This window comes from Orcinus orca, chromosome 16, assembly GCF_937001465.1.
Source record: "Orcinus orca chromosome 16, mOrcOrc1.1, whole genome shotgun sequence".
In the NCBI taxonomy this organism is placed as follows: Eukaryota; Metazoa; Chordata; class Mammalia; order Artiodactyla; family Delphinidae; genus Orcinus; species Orcinus orca.
The window spans coordinates 32,148,558-32,172,618 of NC_064574.1; the positions used below are offsets into that span (position 1 = coordinate 32,148,558).

At 44.4% G+C, this 24,061-nt stretch overlaps 1 protein-coding gene across 5 annotated transcripts in view; it reads right to left on the reverse strand.

Annotated features, from left to right (window-relative positions):
• RASSF2 (Ras association domain family member 2) overlaps nt 1-2,234 on the reverse strand; it is a 47,644-nt gene extending 45,410 nt beyond the window's left edge. Inside the window, exons 1-2 of one of the 5 annotated variants that reach the window (XM_049699493.1) lie at nt 1,967-2,226; nt 969-1,043 (exon numbers count right to left, since the gene is read on the reverse strand). The gene's annotated coding sequence lies outside the window, so the exon portion shown is untranslated. Of the gene's footprint in view, nt 1-530; nt 613-968; nt 1,044-1,905 lie in introns of those variants that run through there. The other 4 variants (XM_033440276.2, XM_033440275.2, XM_033440277.2 and 1 more) reach the window with 4 other exon arrangements.
• Nucleotides 2,235-24,061: the final 21,827 nt, after the last annotated feature.

Here is a 24,061-nt window from a genome sequence, read left to right on the forward strand (position 1 = left end):
CGGGGGCGCTGCCAGCCAGAGGTACAGCAGGGACAGAATACTGCACAGGCCCTGGCCCACTCAGCCAGGTGCAAAGGGCACATCTTCTACCTTCCCCTGGAAGAGGGTATGACTAGGGGCCCCAGATCCCCTGGCCTTCTCTCAGCCAAGCTCCCCAAAAGTATCCCTCATCATTCTAACCAGATTTCACCAGCACAAAAAACTAGGACAGAGGAACATAGGATATGCCTAGGTTGCACTCCAAAGATTATCCTATCCCCCCTGCACTCCACCTCTGCTCTCCCTTCTCCTGAAGGAGGAGCAGGATTCACCTTCCAGCCTTCTCAGCACAGGGAATCCTGAATCGAACCAGCCCAGACTCCCAGGTGCCTGGGCAGGTTGCATGCTCTATCTCCACCTCCTTGTCCCAAGGCAAGAACTACCCTCTTTCCAAAGCTACTGTCCCTTTCCGAGCACAGGCATCATTTGAGGTCCTCTTCTGTCCCCCTGAGGCCCACCCGACTGCAGCAGCTCCCAGGCATCAGGCTGACCTGTTCAGAGGAGAAAGCACAGCTGGGGCCCACACTCATGGCCATACTCCAGGGTCTCTGATCCCAAATGGGCACCTCACAGGCAGACTCCACATTCTCTGAGACACTGCATTTGGACACAAGTTTGAAAACAAAAAAGCAAAACAAAACTCCTCAAACTACCCAATATAGCCACTGAGAAGTTTCTTTAATTCTTCAGACCACCTGCAGAAAAATTTCCCAGTAAGGAAATGTGGATTGGTGAATAGAATAAATCCAACCCCAGATTCCTCAACCAGATGCTTGGGAAAGAAGGCCCCTGGCTCTGTCTCACAGCTGTTTAAAAGAATCATTGTTTCTAATTCTTTCCTCCCATTGTACCAAGATCAACTGTGGCAGGAATTGTTATTTGTCGGCTCATTGGTTCATACATTCATTCATCACATGTAAAGTACTTACTATAAATTTGGCCAGTTCTAGACATGGCCTCTGTTCTCTGGGAGAACAAGTTTTAGGGATCCAGATTCCACACACCTAGAAATAAAGTGCATCGCAGCGTTCAGAAGCCTGGCGCTCAGCTCCTCCTGTCACTGAGGCGCAGAGGTGCGGTGGACAACCCAGGACCCACGGAGCGCCCCAGGGTAAGATGGAACCCTATATCTCCCTGTCAGGCCACCGTGCCTCTCTGCTGTCCCCAGGGATCTCCCAGCTTAGGAACTGAGTGCAGTGCAGGCACTCGAAATGCAGAAGTGGCAGAGGTCGGCCCAAGGCACTTGCCTCTCTGGCGAGAGAGGATGCAAAGCCGAGAACCAGCGACCTCCGGTATCAGCTCCGGAGACGGGCCGCGAGCCGGCAAAGGGGAAGTACAACGAGGACCCAGGGCCCCCGCGCATCCGGCGCCCTTCTGAAGGCCAAGGGAGGCTCGGGCGCCGGAGGTTGGAACCCGCCTCCAGGGAATCGTCGGTTGAGCCGGGAAGAACAGGACCAGATTAGGATCGGACACCCCCCAGGACACCCCCCGATAAGGGTCGGGGCCTGCCATCCCTGCACCTGCCCGCCCGGCACCTTCTAGCCAGGGCATCCCGGGGACCCCGGGGATAGGGTGGGGGCGCCTTCCTGCAGCCGCCCTCGGCGTGGAGAGAAGGAAGGACGCCCCAGGAATCGGAGGGGGAGGACGAGCCTAGAGCCACAACTTTCTCCCGCGGAAGGCGGGCAGGCTGGGGTTCCTCACCTACGCGGCCCCTGCGGAGTCCACACGCCCGGGAACCCCCAGTGTCTGGGGAAGAAGGGAGGAGAACAGGAGCAGACGAGGACTGAGGGGCTGACTTGGACGGGGCAAGGGACACTGCAGGAAAACTTTCGGCAAGGGGAGAGAGGACCGCCCAGTGCACCACACCTTGCGCCCCGCAAATCGGGCCCGGAGCCTCGCTCCCCGCGGCCCGCGGCCCGCGCCTTGCCTGCGTCCGGAGCCGGCTGCACCTCTCGCGCGCTGCGGGGACCTTGGAGTTGGAAAGTGGGGGTGTTGCGGCCGGGGACGGCTCCAGCCAGCGTCTCGGTCAGCGGTCGGCGGGCCCGGCTCCCTTACAGCCCTGCTGAGCTTGAGGCAGCCGCGCGATTGGGGGTCGGGCGCCCAGTCCCCCTCCGCCCCTCCTCTCCCTCTCTCCCGCCCCTCTGCCTTTATCTACCCCAATCGGATCTGACCGCCCTCCCTCCCCCTCTTTCTTTAGCTCACCATCTCTCCCTCCACCCCTCTTCCCTGGCCTTTCTTCTTCCCCCTCCTCTCCCGCCCTCCCTCCCCCCCGGGGGGGCGGGGCTTCTCCCCTCCCTCCCAGACAAAGCTGTAGCTGCTCATCCCCTGCGAGTCCGGGCTCAGGCTGCCAGCGCCTCTTCCGGCCTGGGGTGGAGGGGTAGAAGTGAGGGGGTGGGGAGGATGAGCTGGCTCACTCACCCCATTCTCCGCGGCCTTCTCCAAAAAGGATATAGTCTTGGCCCGAGCCCCTTGGTTTGCTCCGGGCGGTGACAGCCACTCCCAGAGAACAGTCACGCTGCCCCGCGGAGCCCACGTCGAGCGCCCTGGATTCCCCAGGCAGAGGATACGGGATTTTTTGATATGGGATTTTTTTCTAACACCTGCTTATTCCAAAAAGGGTTTGAGCTGAGCAAGGCCCCTTGGACTTCGCGGGCTGGCAGACGTGACAGAAATGTGAAGGAGGCCAAGTTTCTTTGTCCTCCTCTCACCTCCCCCTCTTAGCCATCCCTGGACCTCCAGGGCCTCTCAGTATACACGGAGCCCTAGAGCACCCCAGATTTGGGGCGCCCTATTTGTTCCCTCGCTCTTATCACAACTGTCCCCCAACATACATACTCCAACCCTGCAGGGTCGGTCCCCATGCCTTTCAGCGTGGAAGGGGGACTAAGGATCAATGGGTAGACAACCCTCAGGGTACAGCTGGGTCAGCTCATCCCTCCTGGAAGCGAAACATTCTTTACAAATTCATTGTTTGGATCGTGGAATGTGTTTCCCTTAGAAACAATGTTGTAAATGGTGACCTGCTTCCCAGACTGGCCACAGAAGTTTTTTGAACCCAAAATGCAGCTGAAGTTTGGTGGTGAAAACTGTGTCAGCTACCCCAGAACAAGGAGACCACTGATCAACTATAGAAAAAAAAAAAATTATCTTCTGGTGCTTTCTGGAGCTATAAACAGAAAGGTCAATTATTAATTCCCCCTCCCCCACCCCAAATTTTGGAGTTACTACTCTGTATTAGTAAGCTTCTTTGCTTTGCAGGTAATAAGAGCACACTCAGGGGAACATATTATGAGGACATGGGGATTTCCCTACAACCTCAGGGTCAGAACTGCAGGGAGAGCTTGGTAAGAAGCAAACCTAGAACTTGAAGGGCTTCCAGTAACCCAGAAAGTCTTCTCTGAGAAGCCAACTTTTCTCTTTCACCATAGACTGGCGTTCGCTGCACCCCAGACACATGGCAAAGGGTGGCCATCACTTCCATCACTGGGGCTTAGAGCTCCCTGTTGAAGAAGGCAGCCAGGTGGAACTAGAATCCCTTAGTCTCTACTCCAGTTTCCCAGGACAGCAACTCATTGGCCCAGTTTAGGTCAGGTGACCATCCATCGTCCAAATGAGGCTGCCAGGAGTCCTGACCTGTTTAAAACAAAATCCATTCCTCTCCACTTAGAGTCTCCATCTTGGTGAATAAATTGATTGATTAGTTCAAGACACCAGAAAACATCTTTCTTTTCATCAATTTCCCCATACAGAAAGCACAAGAGAGAAAGGAATATGCCTTTATCCTTCAAGGCAGTGTAGGGCCAATACTTCTGTAACAGGGGTAATATATTGCAAATATTAAACTGCTATATTAAAGCCTCCTTAAACCATGTTTTCTTGTAGACTTCCACCCCCATGGACTAAACCAGGAGGCACATGGCCCCAAAGAAGCAGCAGAAAAGTATTTCTAGAGCCATCCTCTAGTAGAAATACAATGCATGCCACAGTTGCAATTTAAAACTTTCTAGCCACATTAAAAATAATTTTAAAAAGTGAAATTAATTTTAATAATATATTTTATTTAACCCAACATAACCAAAATATTACCATTTCAATGTGTAGACAATATAAAAAAATATTCATGAAGTATTTTATATTCTATTTTTGTACCAAGGCTAAAATCAGGTGTGTATTTACACTTCAAAACATCTCAATATGGATGTTAAATTTTGAAATAAAATTTCAAAAATTTAAAAATACTTGATCTGTATTTAGGTTTTATAAAATCTTCACTTGAAAAAGTATATTCACATACCCAAGTTGTTCCAACATGCTTAAAAGTTTCCCAATAACTGAATTATCAGTTTTTAAATTTAAGTTTTAATTAATTAAGTTTACATAAACTTAATACTCAGTTCCACTAATCACATTTCAAGTGCATAAGAGCGACATGTGGCTAATAGCCACCATATTGGGACAGCACAAGTTTAAGAGCAAAGAGGTCACTGATGAACTTGAGTCTCAAAGCCAACTTCCCAAAGTTCCCTGGTGGTCCAGTGGTTAAGAGTCTGTGCTTCTAGTCCAGGGGGTGCCAGTCGGGGAACAAAGATCCCACATGCCATGTGGTGCAGCCAAAGAAAAAAAAAAGCCAACTTCCCTTTTCTCTTTAGCAAAACAGTGACAGAAATATCAAGCATGGTCAGAGAAAATGATTTTCCACATTCTTTTATGTCCCCCTATAACATCTCAAGAGGCAGACTTTGCCTACCTAGATCAGAGTTCTACTTTATGCCTGGGAAGAAGCAGGAGATGCAGAGAAGTGGGGAGGCCAAAAGCCTACCCTTAAGTACCCAGGGGATTCTGGGAGAAGGGAGGAAGAAGTGGGGGACATAGTAGGAAATGCACCTTCTTCATTTGTGACTTCGACCAGAGTGAGAAGATATGTTGATGGACTGAAGGGAGTTCTGGGGATAAAATAGAGGAGATTGCCACACTGGCTGCCTACCTCTTTCTCCCCAGTTCTCAGACACTCACCTGGGGTTGGAGGGCAGCCTCATTAAGGTCAACTTAGTGGATCGCTTATGTTACATAAAGGGAGGGCCTGGGTTTTTTTCTGGGGTCACCCACAGTTCCTGCATGGCCTAGACCCGATGCAGAGTTCCCCCCTGCTCCCAAGGACCAGAGGCCTCAGAAGAAAGCTAAATTGTGAGCCAAAGCCCTTCTATAGGGCTTTAGTTTGAGCTCCCTCAAAAGCAGAACATGAGACAAGAACTTGGGTGCAGGTCGTTTACTTAGGAGTTGATCCCAGGAAGCAAGAGAAGACAGGGAAGGAGGAGAAGCTAATAAAGGATATACAACTGGCACTCCATTCCTCTGGGGACCCTCTAAGCACCTGTGTAAAATGCCCCTCAGAATTGTTCGCTCTGAATGTCAGGGAGCTGGGGATTTATCAGCTAACTCTCATTCCCCACTAGTTGAGGATTATTCCCAGGAGAGTTTACCTCTTCTTACTTCCTGGTTGTGTGGATATCTTTGGCTTCGAGGAAACATCTGAGGCAGAAAAGCTGGAGCCACTGCCATTGGCACTTGAGGTGGGACGAGTTACTGTGCATGGAGCTGCCCACCACAGCTAAGCCAGGGTGAGAATTGGGCTGAGGGGAGGCGACACAGGACACACAAATCATCTGCTCTAAGACCCAGCTTGAAGAGGGCAAGTTGACCCTGGAGGCTGGCAGGACAACATGATGGGGACTCAGAGGGAGCAATTGGTGAGGGCTGAGTTATGGTTAGGGAGGACAGGGAACACTACAGAGCTCCGAAGGAGCATGGATCACCCAAACCATGAGGTACACAGGCTGCAGGCATCAGCAGAGTATGCCAGCCAAACACTCATGAATGGGGCCACCACCCCTCAGCATGCTGCTTTCAAAGGTATGGTACAAAGCAAGCCCTATTCAGGGGAGCCAAGAGAACTGAGGCACCAGTCTCAAATGCCACTGCAAGAGAAGGTAAGACAGAATCTCCCCCAAAGATCTATCTTGGAGAGAACTGGGAAGGGAGGAAGAACTTGAGAGAGTTTTTAACCTAACGAGACCAGCAGGACTTTTAAATTATTGTGTCATACTCCACTTTGTCCCTCTGCTATGTAGGAGGTGAGAACCTGCAAAGGAAGATCCAATGAGTTAATAGAGAAATAAGGAAGCCTAGGTGAGGTCTGTCCCTGAGACCTGAATACACCTGGACATGTCTGGCACACTAGCATAGTGGTCTAGCTGGAAATATATTTGTTGGAGAGGTGAAAAAGGCCCCCCTTGGAGATAATTTTCATTCTAGAGAAAGAAGAAACCAAGTTCGGCCCAGTAACAAAGCTTTAGTTGAAAGAAGGGAGATGAGAGATTGTCTCTCAGCTCTGCCTCCAACCTGAGTCCCTGGACACATAGTGAGGGGAGGGGTTGAGAAGATAGAAGAGACTCTAAGTTATAACTTAGAGGAAAAGACTGTTTCATGATATTCAGGGATATTCTGGGGCCTAAGCAGCCATGCTTGGTGACCCTGCTGCTAAGTAACATTTAAGGGACCAACACTCCAACACTCAGCTTCTCTACTTCAAGGGCCTGGTATGTTGACAACATTACCCAGAAAGTGGTAGATGGATTGCCAGAATGGTTACAGTTATCCCCTTCCCTGCATACACTTTGCAGTTCCTCTCACAAAGAGGTGGAGTCTACTTCCCCACCTTGAATCTGGGTTGACATTGCTGCTTGCTTTGGCCAGTACAGTAGAATGCGACAGAAGTCATACCATGCCTTTTCAGAACCTGGGCCTCAAGAAGCCTTGCATTCTTCTACTCTTTCTATTGGAACATTGCTCTGCCATGTGAATAAGCCTGTGCTAGCCGGCTGGAGGATAGCCCAGAGCCAAGGCAGTCCAGATGTTCCATCCAAGGCCCCAGACATGTGGGAGAGTCCAAACAAGATCAGTAAAGTCCCCTACCCAACCTAGAGTTGACCACTGATGCGTGAGGGAGCGCAGCTGAGTCTAGCCCAAATAGCCAACCAATAAAAGCATAAGATAAATAGATGGTTGTTATTTTAAGCCACTAAATTTGGGATAGTTTGTTATATAGCAGTAGCTAACTGTTAAAGAACTTAACAGGATTTTAAAAATAGTAACTATATGAGGTGATAGATTTGTTAACTAACCTTATTGGCGTAATTCTTTTATAATATATATGTACATCAAATCATCACCCTTAAACCTACAAAATGTTATATGTAAATTATATCTCAATAAAGCTGGAAAAAAAGAAACACAAAAAATGGAAACCTTTAATGCAAAGAAAAAAAAAAAAACAGGATGAAGTGTCCATGGCTGACATGACTGGGCTATTGGTCGACACCAGTCTGGAGACCTCTGGATTGTTTATGAGCTTGTGAGAGAGATGCATCTGGGGAACTCTCCTCCCACATACACCCCACCTTCCCAAAGCAATATTTTGGGAAAGCAATACGCTTTCAAAACTGTATTGATAGATATTTACTAGACATCAATGGTATGCAAGGTGCTATGCTAAGCATGATAAAAAATAAGAAAAATAAGAATAATGAAGCTAAGAAAAATATTAGGCAGCATTTAGTTTAATAATATCACTTGGCAGGCTCAGAAATTGAGACTTAGATAAATCAACTCACTACATCATCTGGTTGCAAGAAACAGAAGCCATTTGAGCCAGCCTAGGTAGAGTAAGACTGTTTTTAAAGAACCAAGAGTTTCTTGCAGAACTCATGGGAAAGAAGTGAACCAGGTCCAAGATGAACTAGAATATGACCTACAGGGTTCAATCTGTGTGTGTGTGTGTGTGTGTGTGTGTGTGTGTGTGTATGTCTGTCTGTCTGTCTCTCTCTCTCTCTCTCCCTGCTTCCTCCCTCTCTTCCTCCTTGTTTCTTGTATTGCTATCTCTCCACATATGTGCTCTAACTTCTGCCCAGATGGCTGCCTTTATCCCAAAGTCTACATGCACTTAGATCCAGCAACCACCATCAACATACTCTCTCTGTGGCCAGCAGCAGGGTAGGGCCAGGATGTGAGATGGGTCAGTGTTCTCAAAATGGGGAGGGATGGGCAGAGGGGAAAATATTTGAAGTCTCTACTGAGTAGTCACATCTTCTGTTCATCTCCCACCTGTTGACGCTTACATGTCTGGCAGCCCAGGTTCGTGGCAAGGCTTGAGGGCCCATCTCCATGAAGGCCCCACTCACCCCATCACTTACTCAGTGCTCTCACTGTACTGTTTCAAAATGCATCTACAAGGACCACTTTCTTGGGTCAACCAGCCCAAGAACAAAGTTGTCTTATTTATCAGTTCATCTCCTTCTCCATCTGCCACAATACATATCTGATGAATGAAAAAAATGAGTACTCAATACATATCTGATGAATGAAAAAAATGAATCCCATCTCCTTGTTTGCCAAGTTACAAGCATTAACTCATTTAATTCTCATCTAACTCTAGGAGGAGGTACAATTTTTATCTTCATTTTATAGATGAGGAAACTGAGGTAACTAGGTAACTTTCCTAAGATTACAGTCAGCAGGTGCCAGAGCTGGAATATGAACCTGGGAAATGTATCTCAAGTCCCTCTCTGAATCCTTGTGTTTTCTTCCTCCTCAGCCAAGCCAGTCCAGGCATGGAGGTGACACCCGCTGATCCTCCCCCAGATTGCTAGCCTTGATGGTGTCATAGGTGGTACAAGATTGTCTTCTCACTTTGAGTGTTGCTGTGCTGAAGTTTGTAGCCAGCCTGATTTTGGGGGCTGGGAGGATAGAATGACCTTTTTGCTGGGTAACCAAAGGAAACTTTATCTTTGAAATATAATAACATTAATAGGATATGTTTGTATTAGTTGGTCTATTCCTTTAGCAATTAACTCATTGAATGTTTACAGGGGGCTCCCAGGTGCCAGACATTATTTTAAACACTGGGGACATAGCAGTAAATAAAAAGGACAAAAATCCCTGTCCTTATACCTCATGGAATTTACATTTTAGTGAAATACTTAAAAGGCAAAAAAAAAAAAAAAAAAAACCCAAAAAACCCTATATCCATTTCTTCAGAATATAGTATGGCCTTTTAATCTACAAATTTGATTTTTTAATTTAGGAAATTTTTCTTAATTTTTATGTTTGAATGCCAATTAAAACCTGAAACCAGATGGGGAACCTGAGGCTGGCATATGTCGTGGGGTGGGGGTAGAGAGAAGGTTATTGTTTCTTTGCAATTTCTACAGTGATGGGCACTGATAGCCTTGGGAGCATCACCTTGTAGTCCCTGGAGTGAGAGTACTCTGTTTCAACTATTAGGATTATGTTTACAAAACAAAACATAAATGTTATAAACCATTATGACGTAAAAACTATAAAACTAGTGAAAGTAAGAATTTAAGTATCCTGATTTGTTCATTTTATATAAAAAGGAAATGAAAAGATGTTTGAAGTAGATAGTCCAAATAATAGAGATGTAAATGAATTAAAATTGTCTGGTACTCACTAGATAGCAGTTTGCAGCCAGAGTAGGGTCTGCGTCTTTGGTGGTACTCTGAGCTTGAGCAGCACTGATATCAGTTAGTGTGCTGGGATCAAACATAATGAGCAACCTGCCAAGGGCTCAACTGTCTTGCACAAAGAAGATTTGTTTCATATAAACACATTCATTCATCCTCATGGAGAAATTAAGCATTAGAAGTAATACTAGTAATGACCTATCAAAACTGAGGAAAGGAGAGAAAAGAAGTGGAGTAAAGTAGAAGCACGCTGATTTCATCATCACTTGTGGAGATTCAGTTGATATTGTCCTAAGGCAGGAAGATTAAATAAATTATATAAAAATTTGAGTACTCTTTTGTACTATTTGAATTATTTGTTCCATATGCGTATATTAACTAGTCAAAAAATTAAAAGGAAAGGCAGTTTTATGGGATGCAGGGAGCGGGGAGGGGAGAGAGGGAGTGGGGTGACCTGCTGGTTAAGCAAGTCATTTAGATGCTGGTAGAGATTGCTGAGGTGTCTGAGATGCTGCCTCCTCTCTAGGTTTATATCCAGAAAGATGGAGGTAGACAGTAAGACCCTCAGATGTCAGACCAGTTTGGGATCTGAAAGTGGAGAGGAACTGTGCCACTTTTTATCAGGCACATGGAGTATCCTGGTACCCATGGCACGGTGGCTGCTTAAGCCATCTTCAGGAGTAGAGGGACCTAGTCAGATCCAGAAAGCACCTGGGGATTACAGGGAGTGTGGGAGACAGCCAACATTTTCCATACCCCAGAGACGGCTGTGCAAGCCAGATGGGAGAAAACTGAGGGACAGGAGAGTATCTCACATTTGGGACAAGAGGACCCACAGAAAGACAGTGGTCTGGTCCATGCCAGGGACCCCAAGGGAACTCAGACATCTTGTGGGAGCCAGGATGGAAAGATGCTGCACCCAAAACCAGCAGTATACTCACTTAGGCACAGATGTCGCCTCCCACCCCCAGTTGCAAGATGTTCCATAAGCCCACCACCACAAGCAAAACTGAGATGAAAGCCTACGGAGAAAGAGAGGCATGGAGCAGGCAGGAAGGAAATTTTCAGAATTAGCTGAATTTAACCTGTAATGACCAAGTTTATCAGAAATTAACCAACATGTTTTCTGCTATTAGTCAACTAGGAGTTCAAAGTAGAGATTAAGTTATACTTTTTAAAAAGTTTCATGTGTTTGACCAAAAAATCCAGGTGAGAGAATGAGATAAATGTTTTCAATCTTCACCTCTCCAAGTATGGTTCGTGGACCAGCAGCACTAACATCATCTAGGATTTGGGTTAAAAATATAGAACCAGGCCTCAGGCCATGTTCAAGTTTAACAATAAGGCCAGGTGGAGGGCTACCCTAGCGGCACAGTGGTTAAGAATCCACCTGCCAATGCAGGGGACACTCGTTCGAGCCCTGGTCCGGGAAGATCCTGCATGCCGTGGAGCAACTAAGCCTGTGCACCACAACTACTGAGCCTGCGCTCTAGAGCCCGTGAGCCATAACTACTGAGCCCACGTGCCACAACTACTGAAGCCTGCACACCTAGAGCCCATGCTCCACAACAAGAGAAGCCACCACAATGAGAAGCCCGCACACTGCAACGAAGAGTAGCCCCCGCTTGCCGCAACTAGAGAAAGCCCGCATGCAGCAACGAAGATCCAACGCAGCCAAAAATAGGATAAATAAAATAAATAAATTTAAAAACAAAACAAAAACAATAAGGCCAGGTGCTCTGTGTGCATGCTAATGGTGGAGACCCCTCGCTTTAATAGTCTCGGGTGTTATACGGAAGTGCCTAGGAAGGCAGGACTACATGTGTAAGAGTAGACATTCCAGCATGGAGAAGGACATTCCAGGCAGAGCCATGAACAGACTGGGCGGGTCAGAGAACAGTGTGTGGTCCAGTGTGGCTGGAACAGAAGGTGGGAGGTGAGAAGTACTTTAAGTTCTGCTTATGCAGCCAAGAAACAAAATTCAAGACGACCCTGGTTCCTGTGGTGTTTCAGTAGCACAGTTCCCTTTTCCCTACGTGTGAAAGTTCTCCAAATTGCAGGGCCGGAGGGTGAGCCAATGCCACCTCTCTCATGGAGATGTACAGTGACTAGGAGGAGCTTGCTGGGGGAAGTTTCTTGGAGAACAGACATGCTCTCTTGGCCTTTCAAGATACCTCTGGAAAGCCAAGGAGGGGAGGGCAGGACAGCCCGGCCATTGGCCTGTGTGAGAGGCTGACCCTCTGCCCAGAGCTGGACAAATCTCTGCAGTAGAAAGCCAACTGTCAGGACTCTCACCACTTTGAGGCATTGATTGCCGCTCTTTCCCAGCCCAGGACCACCCCACCTTCCTCAATGCACAGGGATGCACAGAGAGCAGCATGCAGCACATCCTCTTCCACACTCTACCTAATTGCTTTGCTAGGAGACTTCCTGATCCAGCAAGGATACCCAGGCCTTCCTGCTGTGCCCCTGATGGAGACCAGGCCGGGGCTGTCCAGGCTTTCTGACAACCTTAACCTCTTCCTCCCCAGACCCAGACCATCAGGGAAGGGGTGGGAGGAGGGTCTTGAAGGAGCTAAATGACTGGACAGAGAATGTTACTTCTGACATACAGCCAGTTGGCTCTTGTCCTGAGGGAATGGTGAAAACAGTGCCCAGGCAAGCAGGGAGGAGGGTGCAGGGAGATGGGCACAAGATGAAGAGGAGAGGCCAAGTCATGCCCTCTTGTATTGCAGGCCACAGTGAGGAGTTTGGGGTTTCATTCATATTGTAATGTGATGCCCTTAAATAATGGATTTATTTTAGAGCTTAGCCCTTGCATCTTTATGGGAGAAGCTGGTGAGGTAACATCTGTAAGAAGACCACTGGAGGATTAGAAAAAAGTCACAAACCAGGAACCACAAAGCAAGGGAAGTGAAGAAATCTACAAAAGGCTGTGCCTCTGTGCTCAGTGGTAAACCTAGGTCAGCCAGTGCAGGCTGAAAAGAAAAGCTGGACACAAAGTGGGGGACAGGAAGGACAAATGGGAACCGCAAAAGATGTACCAGAATATGTGAGGACAAACCGGAAGCTGTATTTGTCTTTCACAATCTGTGGGTGACCTGCAGAAGCTGGTACGCTAGCCTCAGAGCTGCATTTGTCATGTGTTGGGACAGTTGGGACAGCTCTACTTCATGCTAAAGAACTGACCCTCTGTTCTACATTCTCTCATCTTCCAGAGGCCAGTGGGCTAACCAGGGCATGTTCCTCTCCTGGTGATGGCTGAGGCACAAGAGAGCAAGCCTCACTACACAAACACATTTCAAGTCTTTGTCACGTTCCACTGGCCAAAGTAAGTCACATGGCCAAGCCCAAATCCAAGGCATGAGAAGTACACTCCACCTCTAGTGGGAGGAACTAGAGTCACATATCAAATGATGCAAACTCAGGGTGGGTGAATAATTGAGAAAAGTGATATAACAAGTTTTCAATTCTACCAGTGGCAATACTAGGTAACACTAATCAGTGTGACCAGAGGTAACAGTAGATATGCAGAGAAGAGAATAGATTCAGGGGATGGTTGCAAGCCAGGACCAGTGGGATTTGGTGAAAGATTGGATATGGGAGATGACAGAATAGGAGGAATCATAAGTGAGTGCAGTGGGGCTGGAGGAGATGTGTATTTCATGGACATACCAGTTTGAGAGGTACCTATGGTTGTGTCAAGTAAGCAGTTGGCTTTAGGGGCTGGAACTTGGAGACAAGGTCTGGGTAAAGGTTTAGAATGGCCAGTCATCAGCTTATCAAACCTACCAGAGGGCTTTGTGAAGTATTTGCTTGTGGCCATAACCTGAGACACCATGCAAGATCTGTCCTCATTTCCCCAACCTGACTCCTTCAGATTTCATGTGACTAAGTTCAAGGGGCACCATACTGCCATGTGAGATGACAATTCTCTCTCAGGTTCAAAGAAGCTGAAAGGAGGATATAAACCCTGCATTTGGCAGGAAAGAGGAAATTTGTTCTAGTTTGTTTGTTTGTTTTGAGAAAATTATTTGTAAAAACTTCAGAGTACTATACAACCTCTCCCTTTTCCCACCTCTAGGCAGAGGCACCTGTGAAGTTCAGTGATAGCTGTGAGACTTTGGCTTCCCTCAAATGCAGACCCCAAGACATAGATTCAAGTGCAAGTTGCTTAGACAAGAGTGGGGAGTGGGGAAGTGAAGGAGCCCAGACTAAGGTATATGGAAATGGTTGTACCTGTAGCAGGTTCAGAGGCCCTTTTCAGAGACAAAAGACAACCTGGATATCATCAGCTCTGCAGGAAGAGTAGCCAGAAGTCTGAGCACATGCTCAGACTAGGACATGGACCCCCCAGGCACTGTGCTGTGGCCCTTCACCCTGTGGAAGCTGGGGGCAACTCAGAGTGTGGGAGCCTGCAGAGGAGCTGTGCTGAACAGGTCCTAAGCAGGACCGAAAAGTCACCTACAGGACTGCTTGTACTGGAGAGGACTGATGAAAAATTTTAATAGTTTCTCAGAGTCAAGAAAAGAACAGTTGGGCTTGCCTGGTGGAGCAGTGGTTAAGAATCCACCTGCCAATGCAGGTGACATGGGTTTCAGCACTGGTCCAGGAAGATCCCATATGCCGTGCAGAAACTAGGCCTGTGTGCCACAACTACTGAGCCTGCACTCCAGAGCCCATGCACCACAAGTGCTGAAGCCCACGTGACTAGAGCCCATGGTCTGCAACAAGAGAAGCCACCACAATAAGAAGCCCGTGCACTGCAACAAAGAGTAGCCCCTACTCGCCTCAACTAGAGAAAGCCTGCACACAGAAACAAAGACCCAATGCAGCCCAAAATAAATAAATAATATTTAAGAAAAGAAAAGAACAGTCACTCATAGACAAAATGTTTCATTTTTGCATATATTCAATTTGCATGTGCCACCTTAGATGTTGATACAAGCCATGGCCATGGTGAGAATGCGCATTCTGAAGAGAGAATAGTCCCAAGATGGGGTCTGTTAGTTGGAGGTACGAGCTTCTCCCTTAAAATCCTTTTGTAACTTCCCACACCTATAAAATTACGTCCTGAAGCCTCCTATGTCTTTGTTTGGCTTCACCAAAGAGCCGATTCTGTGTATTAATTAACTACTGCTACATAACAAATGAAGGCTGGACTGGGGCTGGAGAATCCATTTCTAAGAAGGCTCACAGGCATGACTGTTGGCAGGAGACCTGAGTTCTGCCTCATAACATGGACCTCTTGATAAGGCTGCTTGAGTGTCCTCACAAAATGGTGGCTAGCTTCCCCCAGGGTGAATGGTCCAAGAGAAAAAGGTGGAAGTTGTAATGTTTTTAATGACCTAGCCTCAAAAACACACACTGTCATTACTATTGCATTGTTTAGGAATAAGTCATGAAATCCACCCACACTCAAGAGGAGGGAAATTAGCTCTACTTTTTTCCTGATTACCTATTATTTTTCTTACATCTTTATAGGAGTATAATTGCTTTACACTGTTGTGTTAGTTTCTGCTGTATAACAAAGTGAATCAGCTATATGTATACATATATCCTCATATCCCCTCCCTCTTGAGCCTCCCTCCCACCCTCCCTATCCCACTCCTCTAGGTGGTCACAGAGCACTGAGTTGATCTCCTTGTGCTATGCAGCTGCTTCCCACTAGCTATCTATTTTACATTTGGTAGTGTATATATGTCAATGCTACTCTCTCACTTTGTCACAGCTTCCCTTCCCCACCTGCCCCCCATGTCCTCAGGTCCATTCTCTACATCTGCCTCTTTATTCCTGTCCTGCCCCTACGTTCTTCAGAACCACTTTTTTTTTTTTTTTAGATTCCATATATAGGTGTTAGCCTACAGTATTTGTTTTTCTCTTTCTGACTTACTTCACTCTGTATGACAGACTCTAGGTCCATCCACCTAACTCCAAATAAATCAGTTTCGTTTCATTTTATCGCTGAGTAATATTCCATTGTTTTTTGTGCCACATCTTCTTTATCCATTCACCTGTCGATGGACACTTAGGTTGCTTCCATGCCCTGGCAATTGTAAATAGAGCTGCAATGAATATTGTGGTACATGCCTCTTTTTGAATTATGGTTTTCTCAGTGTATATGCCCAGTAGTGGGATTGCTGGGTCATATGGTAGTTCTACTTTTAGTTTTTTAAGAAACCTCCATACTGTTCTCCATAGTGGCTGTATCAATTTACATTCCCACCAACAGTGCCAGAGGGTTCCCTTTTCTCCACATCCTCTCCAACATTTATTGTTTGTAGATTTCTTGATGATGGCCATTCTGCCCGGTGTGAGGTGCTACCTCATTGTGGTTTTAATTTGCATTTCTCTAATGATTAGTGATATTGAGCATCCTTTCATGTGTTTGTTGGCAATCTGTATACCTTCTTTGGAGAAATGTCTATTTAGGTCTTCTGCTCATTTTTGGATTGGGTTGTTTGTTTTTTTGATATTGAGCTCCATGAGCTGCTTGTATATTTTGGAGATTAATCCTTTGTCACTTGCTTTGTTTGCAAATATTTTCTCCCATTCTGAGGGTTGCCTTTTTATCTTGTTTATGGTTTCCTTGGCTGTGCAAAAGCTTTTGAGTTTCATTAGGTCCCATTTGTTTATTTTTGTTTTTATTTCCATTTCCCTAGGAGATGGGTTAAAAAGGATCTTGCTGTGATTTATGTCATAGAGTGTTCTGCCTATGTTTTCCTCTAAGAGTTTGATAGTGTCTGGCCTTACATTTAGGTCTTTAATCCATTTTGAGCTTATTTTTGTGTATGGTGTTAGGGAGTGTTCTAATTTCTTTCTTTTACATGTAGCTTTCCAGTTTTCCCAACGCCACTAACTGAAGAGGCTGTCTTTTCTCTATTGAATATTCTTGCCTCCTTTATCAAAGATAAGGTGACTATACATGTGCGGGTTTACCTCTGGGCTTTCTATCCTGTTCCATTGATCTATATTTCTGTTTTTGTGCCAGTACCATACCGTTTTGATTACTGTAGTATAGTCTGAAGTCCGGGAGCCTGACTCCTCCAGCTCTGTTTTTCTTTCTCAAGATTGCTTTGGCTATTCGGGGTCTTTTGTGTTTCCATACAAATTGTGAAATTTTTTGTTCTAGTTTTGTGAAAATACCATTGGTAGTTTGATAGGGATTGCATTGAATCTGTAGATTGCTTTGGGTAGTATAATCATTTTCACAATGTTCGTTCTTCCAATCCAAGAACATGGTGTATCACTCCATCTGTTTGTATCATCTTTGATTTCTTTCATCAGTGTCTTATAGTTTTCTGTATACAGGTCTTTTGTCTCCTTAGGTAGGTTTATTCCTAGGTATTTTATTCTTTTTGTTGCAGTGGTAAATGGGAGGGTCTCCTTAATTTCTCTTTCATATTTTTTGTTGTTAGTGTATAGGAATGCAAGATATTTCTGTGCATTAACTTTGTATCCTGCTACTTTAACTAATTCATTGATTAGCTCTAGTAGCTTTCTGGTAGCATCTTTAGGATTCTCTATGTATAGTATCATGTCATCTGCAAACAGTGACAATTTTACATCTTTTCTGATTTCTTTTATTTCTTTTTCTTCTCTGATTTCTGTGGCTAAAACTTCCAAAACTATGTTGAATAATAGTGGTGAGAGTGAGAAACCTTGTCTTGCTCCTGATCTTAGAGGAAATGGTTTCATTTTTTCACCCTTGAGAATGATGTTGGCTGTAGGTTTGTCATATATGGCCTGTATTATGTTGAGGTTTGTTCCCTCTATGCCCACTTTCTAGAGAGGTTTTATCATAAATGGTTGTTGAATTTTGTCAAAAGCTTTTTCTGAATCTATTGAGATGATCATATGGTTTTTATTCTTCAATTTCTTAAAATGGTGTATCACATTGATTGATTTGCATATATTGAAGAATCCTTGCATTCCTGGGTTGAATCCCACTTGATCATGTTGCTTGATCCTTTTAATGTGCTGTTGGATTCTTTTTGCTAGTATTTTGTTGAGGATTTTTGCATCTATGTTCAACAGAGATATTAGCCTGTAGTTATGTAGTTATGTAGCCTTTTTTTGTGACATCTTTGTCTGGTTTTGGTATCAGGGTGATGGCAGCCTCATAGAATGAGTTTGAGAGTGTTCCTCACTCTGCTGTATTTTGGGAGAGTTTGAGAAGGATATGTGTTAGCTCTTCTCTAAATGTTTGATAGAATTCACCTGTGAAGCCATCTGGTCCTGGGATTTTGTTTGTTGGAAGATTTTTAATCACAGTTTCAATTTCAGTGCTTGTGATTTGTCTATTCATACTTTCTATTTCTTCCTGGTTCACTCTTGGAAGGTTGTACTTTTCTAAGAATTTGTCCATTTCTTCCAGGTTGTCCATTTTATTACCACATAGTTGCTTTCAACAGTCTCTCATGATTCTTTGCATTTCTGCAGTGTCAGTTGTTATCTCTCCTTTTTCATTTCTAATTCTATTGATTTGAGTCTTCTCCCTTTTTTTTTTGATGAGTCTGGCTAATGGTTTATCAATTTTGTTTATCTTCTCAAAGAAGCAGCTTTTAGTTTTATTAATCTTTGCTATTGTTTCCTTCATTTTTTTCTGATCTGATCTTTAGGATTTCTTTCCTTCTGCTAACTTTGGTGGTTTTTCTGTTCTTTCTATGATTGCTTTAGGTGTAAATTTAGGTCATTTATTTGAGATATTTCTTATTTTTGAAGTAGGATTGTATTGCTATAAACTTCCCTCTTAGAATGGCCTTTGCTGCATCCCATAAGTTTTGGGTCATCGTGTTTTCATTGTCAATTGTTTCCAGGTATTTTTTGATTTCCCCTTTGATTTCTTCAGTGATCTTTTGGTTATTTATTAACATATTGTTTAGACTCCATGTGTTTGTATTTTTTACAGTTTTTTTTTTTTTTTACTGTAATTGATATCTAGTCTCATAGCATTGTGGTCAGAAAGCATACTTAATACGATTTCAATTTTCTTGAATTTACCAAGGCTTGATTTGTGAACCAAGTATGATGTATCCTGGAGAATATTCCATGTGCACTTGAGAAGAAAGTGTGTTCTGTTGTTTTTGGATGGAATGTCCTATGAATATCAATTTAGTTGATCTGGTCTAATGTGTCATTAAAGCTTGTGTTTGCTTATTTATTTTAATTTTGGGTGATCTGTCCATTCGTGAAAGTGGGGTGTTAAATTCCCCCACTATTACTGCATTACTGTCGATTTCCCCTTTCATGGGTCTTAGCATTTATTTGCCTTATGTATTGAGGTGCTCCTATGCTGGGTGCATAAATATTTACTATTGTTATATCTTCTTCTTGGATTGATCCCTTGATCATTATGTAGTATCTTTCTTTGTCTCTTGTAATAGTCCTTATTTTAAAGTCTATTTTGTCTGATATGAGTTTTGTTACTCCAGCTTACTTTTGATTTCCATTTGCATGGAACATCTTTTTCCATCCCTGCACTTTCAGTCTGTACGTGTCCCTAGGTCTGAACTGGGTCTCTTGTAGACAGCATATATACAGGTCTTGTTTTTGTATCCATTCAGCAAGTCTGTGTCTTTTGGTTGGAGCATTTAACCCATTTACATGTAAGGTAATTACCAATATGTATGTTCCTATTACCATTCTCTTAATTGCTTTGATCTTGTTTTTGTAAGTCTTTTCCTTCTCTTTTGTTTCCCGCCTAAAGAAGTTCCTTTAGCATTTGTTGTAAAGCAGGTTTGGTGGTGCTGAATTCTCTTAGCTTTTGTTTGTCTGTAAAGGTTTTAATTTCTCCATTGAATCCGAATGAGCTCCTTGCTGGGTAGAGTAATCTTGGTTATAGGTTTTTCCCTTTCATCACTTTAAATATGTCCTGCCACTCCCTTCTGGCTTGCAGAGTTTCTGCTGAAAGATCAGCTGTTAACCTTCTGGGGATTCCCTTGTATGTTATTTGTTGTTTTTCCCTTGCTGCTTTTAATATTTTTTGTTTGTATTTAATTTTTGATAGTTTGATTAATATGTGTCTTGGCGTGTTTCCCCTTGGGTATATCCTGTATGGGACTTTCTGCACTTCCTGGACTTGATTGACTATTTCCTTTCCCATGTTAGGGAAGTTTTCAACTATAATCTCTTCAAATAGTTTCTCAGACAGTTTATTTTTCTCTTCTTCTCTGGGACCCCTATAATTTGAATGTTGGTGTGTTTAATGTTGTCCCAGAGGACTATGAGACTGTCCTCAATGATTTTGATTCTTTTTTCTTTATTCTGCTCTGCAGCAGTTATTTCCACTATTCTATCTTTTAGATCACTTATCCGTTTTTCTGCCTCAGTTATTCTGCTATTGATTCCTTCTAGAGAATTTTTCATTTCATTTATTGTGTTGGTCATCGTTGTTTGTTTGCTCTCTAGTTCTTCTAGGTCTTTGTTAAACGTTTCTTTTATTTTCTCCATTCTATTTCAGAGATTTTTGAAACATCTTTACTATCATTACTCTGGATTCTTTTTTAGGTAGACTGCCTATTTCCTCTTTACTTGTTTGGTCTGGTGGGGTTTTACCATGCTCCTTCATCTGCTTGCATATTTCTCTCTCTTCTCATTTTGTTTAACTTATTGTGTTTGGAGTCTGCTTTTCACAGGCTGCAGCTTTGTAATTCCCATTGTTTCTGGTGTCTGCCCCCAGTGGGTGAGTTTGGTTCAGTGGGTTGTGTAGGCTTCCTGGTGGTGGGGACTGTTACTTGTGTTCTGGTGGGCAGGGCCACGTTTGGTGGTGTGTTTTGTGATATCTGTGAACTTAGTATGACTTTAGGCAGCCTCTCTGCTAATGAGTGGGTTTGTGTTCCTGTTTTGCTAATTGTTCCACATGGGGTATCCAGAACTGGAGTTTGCTGACCATTGGGTGGAGCTGGGTCTTAGGCTTGAGATGGAGATCTCTGGGAGAGCTCTCGCTGATTAATATTACATGGGGCTGGGAGGTCTCTGGTGGTCCAAAGTCCTGGACTCAGCTCTCCCACCTTGGAGGCTCAGGCCCACCACCTGGCTTGAGCACCAAGACCCTGTCAGTCTCATGGCTCAGAAGGAGAGGAAGGAAAAAAAAAAAAGACAGAACCCCAAAACAAATGGAAAATGCAAAACTAAACAGACAAAATCACACAAAGAAACATACACACACACACTCACAAAAAGAAAAATAAACAGACAGAACCCCAAGATAAATGGTAAAAGCAAAACTAAGACAAAATCACAGAAAGAAACATATACACACACCTTCACTAAAAGAGAGAAAAAAAAAGGAAGAGAGAAACCAAATCAATAAACAAACCCACACATAAAAACAATCACTAGAAACTATTTAATATAAACATAAAACCAAAAACAAATCAAACTCAGAAAGCAAACCCCAAGTCCACAGTTGCCCCCAAAGTCCACTGCCTCAATTTTGGGAACACTTGTTGTCTATTCAGGTATTCCACACAGGCAGGGTTTACCAAGGTGGTTGTGGGGATTTAATCTGCTGCTCCTGAAGCTGCATGTAGAGATTTCCATTTCTCTTCTTTGTTTGCACTGCTCCTGGGGTTCAGGTTTGGTTTTGTCCCAGCCTTTATGTGTAGGCAGCCCTCAGGAGTCAGTTTCCCACCCAGACAGGAGGGGCTTAAAGCAGCAGCTGATTAGGGCTCTCTCTCAGGCCAGGGAGAGGGAGAGGTACTGTAGTCACAATTAGAATGTGGGGCATACCTGGGGCAGCAGAGGCCAGCATGACATTGCAACAGCCTGAGGCACGCCATGTGTTCTCCCAGGAAAGTTGTCCCTGGGTCTCAGGACCCTGGCAGTGGTGGGCTGCACAGGCTCCCGGGAGGGTATGGGTAGTGACCTGTGCTTGCACACAGGATCTTTGGTGGCAGACGTGGCAGTGGTAGCGGTCCATGCTCGCCTCTTGGATCTGAGATGATAGCCGCGGCTTGCACCCGTCTCTGGAGCTCGTTTAGGTGGTGCTCTACCTTCTGTGGGCAGACGGAAGGAATCCCCTCTCTTTGCGCATCCCAAAACAATGGTCTCTTGCCTCTTAGGCAGGTCCAGACTTTTGTCGGACTCCATCCCGGCTAGCTGTGGCGCACTAGCCCCCTTCAGTCTGTGTTCACGCAGCAAACCCCAGTCCTCTCCCTGGGATCTGACCTCCGAAGCCTGAGCCTCAGCTCCCAGCCCGCACCCCCCCCGCCCCCGCCAAGGGGTGAGCAGACAAGCATCTCAGGCTGGTGAGTGCTGGTCGGCACTGATCCCCTGTGCGGGAATCTCTCTGCTTTGCCCTCTGCACCACTGTTGCTGCTCTCTCCTCTGTGGCTCCAAAGCTCCCCACCCACCCACCCCCCATCTCCACCAGTGAAGGGGCTTCCTAGTGTGTGGAAACTTTTCTTCCTTCACAGCTCCCTCCCAGAGAGGCAGGTCTTGTCCCTATTCTTTTGTCTCTTTTTTCTTTTGCCCTACCCAGGTATGTGGGGATTTTCTTACCTTTTTGTAAGTCTGTGGTCTTCTGCCAGCATTTATTAAGCGTTCTGTAGGAGTTGTTCCACATGTACATGTATTTTTGATGTATTCGTGGGGAGGAAGGTGATCTCCACGTCTTACTCCTCTGCCATCTTGAAGGTCTCCTGATTACCTCTTTGAACGGTTTTCTTCTTTTTTTGTGTATACAGATACACTTTTGATGTGTTAACTAGAAAACCTGAAGAAAATGCCATCGTGTTTCTCATTATCACATCTCTAAGTCATCATGTCATCACTTTGGATGCTGCTAGCAGTCACTGTGTGTGAGAAAAATGAACTGTAGCCCATGTTAATATAAGGCCATGTCCTTCCTAGCTCTACCTTTTAAGGAAGGAGTGTCAAAGAATTCTGAAATCACCACACCCTGAGAAAAGAATTTTGATGCAGGTGGTTTCTTTGGGAGGTAATCCTAGGAAGCATCAGTGAGGGAGTAGCTAAGTGGATCAAGGGGGAGAGAAAGGCCAATTAAAGTTGCAATAATAAGCAGGCTACCCCTGTGGGTAATAGGAGCTCAATTATACAATTTGTCTGAGAAACTGTGTGGACTATGCCTTAGACTTATCCCATTGGATGGTGGAAGTTTAGGGCATTTCCCACCTATACCAGTCCTGCATTGGTTGAGGCTAAATCCCCGAATCCACCACTTCTGTGTACACCTGCTTTCAATTGAGCAAACTCTCATGATTTCCAAGTTTTAAGTGGAGAAAAAACAAGATGTACAGTTGCTTAAGGTGGTAGGAAGCTGTCATTGTGCTGGAAAATACCTTCTTCCTCTGCAGCTGTAGGTGAACTCAAGTGGGCTCAGTGATAGAGATGATGTTGGGGCAGCAACATATCTCCTACAGCCTACAAAGCTGCCCATTTATTAGTCCTTGCCTAAGCCTCCATTTTCATGACTTACTTCTCTCTGGCTCATACTTTATGCTCCAACAACAGTGAAGTGCTTGTCACTCCCTACATCTGCTCCCCTATTTCACACTTCCTTGACTTTGCTCAGTCAGCTGTCAGACCCCAATGTGAGCAAACAATTATTTACAGCACCTAGAAAGATTTAAGTGCAGCACAAAAAGATTCTCTGGAAGTAAAATATTATTGAGCTTTATTATGAATATTTACATACACAAAGTAGAAAGCACCATGAATCCCCACATGCTCATCGTACAGATTCAGCACATAAAGATTTTGCCACATATGCTTCATTTATCTTCTTTTCTTCTCTACTGTTTTAAAGCCAGTTCCATACCCATGTTCTGTCACCCCTACATACTTTAGTATGCATCTCTAATATGCACTTGCTCTTGTCTAACCACAATTTAACATTTGCTTTATCTATCCAAATTTTTACTTCATGAAAGTATTTTAAAGTTAATTCTTTAAAAAATATGAGCATCTTACCATCTAATCACAGTTATAAATATGTGATTTTTAAATTAAAATATTCAGTAAATGAATTGAAGGATGGCCAATGTCAAGATTTGAAAGAAAGAATTTACACGGGAAAAATAATCAAAATGGCATCACACTTTTGATCTGAAACACAGGTAGCTAATAAACAGTGGAATAACATAATGATAAAAAAACCCCAATAAATCCAGCAACCCAAGAAACAGCTATTCAACATAAATATCACTGACATGTGAGGGTAAAAGAAAGATACCTGTGGATATGAGAGGCATCAGAATGTACTGCACCTTAGGAAAACTTTCAAGAAAGGACTCTGTCCAAAAACAAATGAGTCAGAACTGAGATTTCAAGTTGAGAGATGGTTCAAAAAAGAGGAAACAGTGCTGAGCAATGGACCTTTCAAAATGCACACTGCTAAATCTAACAAAATAATATACTGTGTGAAATTGTGTAGTACAAATACTCAGGAAGGAATTACAAATAGCAGAGACAAACTGCAAGAATACAAGTAATCAGCTGGAATGAAGAGTTTTAGGAGT